General features: G+C 44.8%; 1 pseudogene; it reads right to left on the reverse strand.

Moving 5' to 3' along the window:
• Positions 1–2,122: 2,122 nt before the first annotated feature.
• LOC145349580 (U1 spliceosomal RNA) lies at positions 2,123–2,270 on the reverse strand (annotated as a pseudogene).
• Positions 2,271–4,155: the final 1,885 nt, after the last annotated feature.

Here is a 4,155-nt window from a genome sequence, read left to right on the forward strand (position 1 = left end):
TAGAGGTCTATAATATAATGAAGGGCATAGACAAGGTAGGTTGTCAATATCTTTTCCCAAAGGTAGGGGAGTGTAAAACTAGAGGGTGTAGATTTAAGGTGAGAGGGGAGAGACACAGGTGTCCAGAGGGGTAATTTTTTTCACACAGAGGGTGGTGAGTGTCTGGAATATGCTGCCAGAGGTAGTAGTAGAGGCAGGTACAATTTTCTCTTTTAAAAAGCATTTAGATAGTTACACGAGTACGCTGGGTATAGAGTGATATGGGCCAAATGCGGGCAATTGGGATTAGTTTAGGGGATTAAAAAAAAATGGGCGGCATGGACAAGTTGGGCCAAAGGTCCTGTTTCCATGTTGTAAACTTCTATGACTCTATAAGTCAGGAGTGTGATGGAATACTCTCAACTTACAAAGAAAATTACAACACAGGAACAGGACCTTTGGCCCTCCAAGCCTGCACCGATCATGCTGCCCATCTGAACTAAAACCCCCTACCCTTCCGGAGACCATATCTCTCTATTTGCATTTTATTCATGTATTTGTCCAGGCGCCATCTCTGGCTTAGGGCTCTCCTATCCTGGGGAAAAGACCTTGGCTATTCACCTGATCTGTGCCCCTCATGATTTAATAAACCTCTATAAGGTCACCCATCATTCTCCTATCCTCCAGGGAAAATAGTCCCAGTCTCTCCTTATAATTCAAACCTTCCTTATTAAACTCCCGACAATCACAAGTTGCTGAAAACAAATAAATGTGTGCAAGCCCCATCACAGAGATTTGTGAAAAATTAGATTGGGGGGTGAATAAATTCATTTAGCAAAGAGAGAGTCAGCATTTGTTTTGTCATATCTTGCCTGGAAACATAATGACAAAGACAAGTGTGTAGCATCTTGCACCCTGATGGGTGTCATCAGTGCACTTGCAATGTCTTAATAAAGATGGTAACATCTTTGTAAATCTTTTTTGCACCCTTACCAGTTAATAACACCCTTCCTATAGCAGGGTGACCAGAATTGTACGCAGTACTCCAAACATGGCCTTATCAATGTCTTGTACATTTGGAACATAACCATAACGTGTCATGGACAGCGCAGTGACACCGTGGCTAGTACCGCGGCGGGGATTTGGGCCTGACCCCTGCCTCAGGCGACTGTCTGCATAAAGCACGCACGCCCTCCCCGTGCCTGCACACCCCCTCCCCCTCCTCCGCCCCGAGTGCTCCAGTGCTCGCCCCTCCCCCCCCACACTTCAAAAGATGTGCGGGCTACCCCTTAATAATTGCAGCTCAAAGAACTGCCCAGAAGCTCACCCTCCAAGACAAACCAACCCATTTTGACAAAGGGGCATCTGGACTTGAGATGTCAGCTCTTTTCTCTCCTTACAGATACTGCCACACCTGCTGAGATTTTCCGGCATTTTCTCTTTTGGTTAAAACAACCTACTTGATTGGTATCCCATCCACTGCCTTAAACATCCTCCATCAGCAGCAGCTTATTGTTACAATGAGCACCATCCACAAGATCCACGCATCAAAGATCATTCGGCCGCTTTTTACAAGTCTGCCTACCAACCACCTAGAAAAACAAGAGCAGCAGGGGATGGGAACACCATCACCTGCAAGTTCCCCTCCAAGCCACTCGCAATCCTGACTTGCAAATTCATCACTGTTACTTCATCATTAGTGGGTCAAACTTCTAGAATCCTGTCCAAAACAGCACAACTTTGTGAAAATTACATCAGTGTGAATGATATAGCAGGTACATCGAGTCTTTCAATACAGCTAGGAAACATCTGTAGACTGGAAATAAGTAAAAATTGTGCAGTTAAGCTTAAGGACTAGTGTCACAAGTAGGCTTACATTAACACTGCATTATCACACTGTGATAATCCCCTAGTCGCCATTCTCCAGTGCCTGTTCAGGTACACTGAGGGAGAATTTAGCTTGGCCAATGCATCTGACCAGCATGTCTTTTGGAAGAAACTGGAGCACCCGGAGGAAACGCATACAGGCACTGGGAGAATGTGCAGACGCTGCACAGATAGTGACCCAAGCCGGGAATCGAACCTGGGTCTCTGATGCCGTGAGGCAGCAGTACTCACCACTGTGCCACCGTCCTGCCCATGTGAAGGCAGTCCCCCTGCCATAAATTTTGCAGTCGAGTACCCCGCATTGGGAACATTGCAGGCATCAGCACACCCGAAGTGCAATGGGCTAGCCTTGTCCCTGGACGAACTACCTGCTTCACCATGATTTCACCCTGCCAGGTAAGTACTAAACAACATTGAAACTTCCGACAATCGCAAGCTGCTAAAAACGAATAAACGTGTGCTAGCCCCACCACAGAGATTTGTGAAAAATTAATTAGATTTGGGGTGAATAAGTTCACTTAGCAAAGGAGCAGAGAGATTCAGCATTTGTTTTGTCATATCTTGCCTGGAAACATAATGACAAAGACAAGTGTATAGCATCTTGCACCCTGATGTGTGTCACCAGTGCATTTGTAATGTTTTAATAAGGCACCACCCAGGACCTGCCCTTTTATTCCCAGACAATGACTAATCCCCGCAGCCATCCAGTGTTGCCTTTCCCTTATGATTTTTAATAAACACCGTTTTCTTTTCATTTTTGCATAATTATAGCCTATTATTTTGCTTCAGGCTCCACGTGTCAATGGCAAATGAGCTGTGGCTGCAAATGTGCCACTGGTAGCTAGGCAACTGACTGGGAAGGGAACGCAGTGAACATGATGGGTAACTTGGCAAAGCATTCAGGAGACCAACCTGATGGTTTTCTTTCCCTAGAATTATCTCAGAATTAGTTAGGATCTACAACAGCTTGGGATGGCTCCTGCCCTGCCCAAGACCGCAAGAAACGACAGAAGATCGTGAGCATAGCCCAATCCATCACGCAAACCAGCCTCCCATCCTTTAACTCTGTCTACACTACCTGCTGCCTCGGCAAAGCAGCCAGCATAATTAAGGATCCCACACATCCCAGACATTCTCTCTTCCACCTTCTTCCTTTGGGAAAAAGATATAAAAGTCTGAGGTCACGTACCAACTGATTCGAGAACAGCTTCTTCCCTGCTGCTGTCAGACTTTTGAATGGACTTACCTTGCATTAAGTTGATCTTTCTCTACATCCTAGCTCTGACTGTAACACTACATTCTGCACTGTCTCGTTTCCTTCTCTATGAACGTATACTTTATGTGTATAGCGCATAAAAGACAATACTTTTCACTATGTTAATGCATGTGACAATAACAAATCAAATCAACATGCAAACAGATCAGTCAGCCCAGCTGGATGATGAAGTAAAAATATATTTTTTATTCATTCATGTGATGTGGGTGTCGCTGGCTGGGCCAGCATTTATTGCCCATTCCTGAGGGCATTTAAAAGTCAGCCACATTGCTGGGGCTCTGGAGTCACATGTAGGCCAGACCAGGTAAGGATGGCAGATTTCCTTCCCTAAAGGACATTAATGAACCAGATGGGTTTTTATGACAATCGACAATGGTTTCATCAGTAGACATTGAATTCCAGATTTTTATTGAATTCAAATTTCACCATTTGACAAGGTGGAATTTGAACCCAGGTCCCCAGAGCATTACGCTGGGATCCTGGATTACTAGTCCAGTGAAAATACAATGAAGCCAGCACCTCATCACCGGTTTGATGTTTCTACGTGTCCAGATCACCAAAACCTGTCCTGGTCCCTCCACGCTGATGCCTTAGTGAAGAAAACCCCTTACCAAGCCTTTACTTTCTCAGGAGGCTAAGAAAACTCAACATGTCTGGTACGACTCTCACCAATTTTACTGATGCACCAAAGAAAGCATCCTTTCTGAATGTATCACAGCTTGGTATGGCTCCTGCTCTGACCATGACCGCAAGTAACTACAAAGGATTGTGAACGTAACCTAGTCCATATAGCAAACCAGCCTCTTATCCATTGACTCCATCTACACTTCCCGCCTCCTTGGAAAAGCAGCCAGTATAATCAAAGACCCATGCACCCCGGACATACTCTTTTCCGCCTTCTTCCATCAGTAAAACTATACAAAAGTCCGAGGTCATGTCATTTAAAGTTAAAGTTTGAAGTTTATTTATTAGTGTCACAAGTAAGCTGACATTAACACTGCAGTGAAGTTACT

Source organism: Carcharhinus amblyrhynchos, chromosome 10 (genome assembly GCF_965287045.1).
Source record: "Carcharhinus amblyrhynchos chromosome 10, sCarAmb.v2.hapA, whole genome shotgun sequence".
In the NCBI taxonomy this organism is placed as follows: domain Eukaryota; kingdom Metazoa; phylum Chordata; class Chondrichthyes; order Carcharhiniformes; family Carcharhinidae; genus Carcharhinus; species Carcharhinus amblyrhynchos.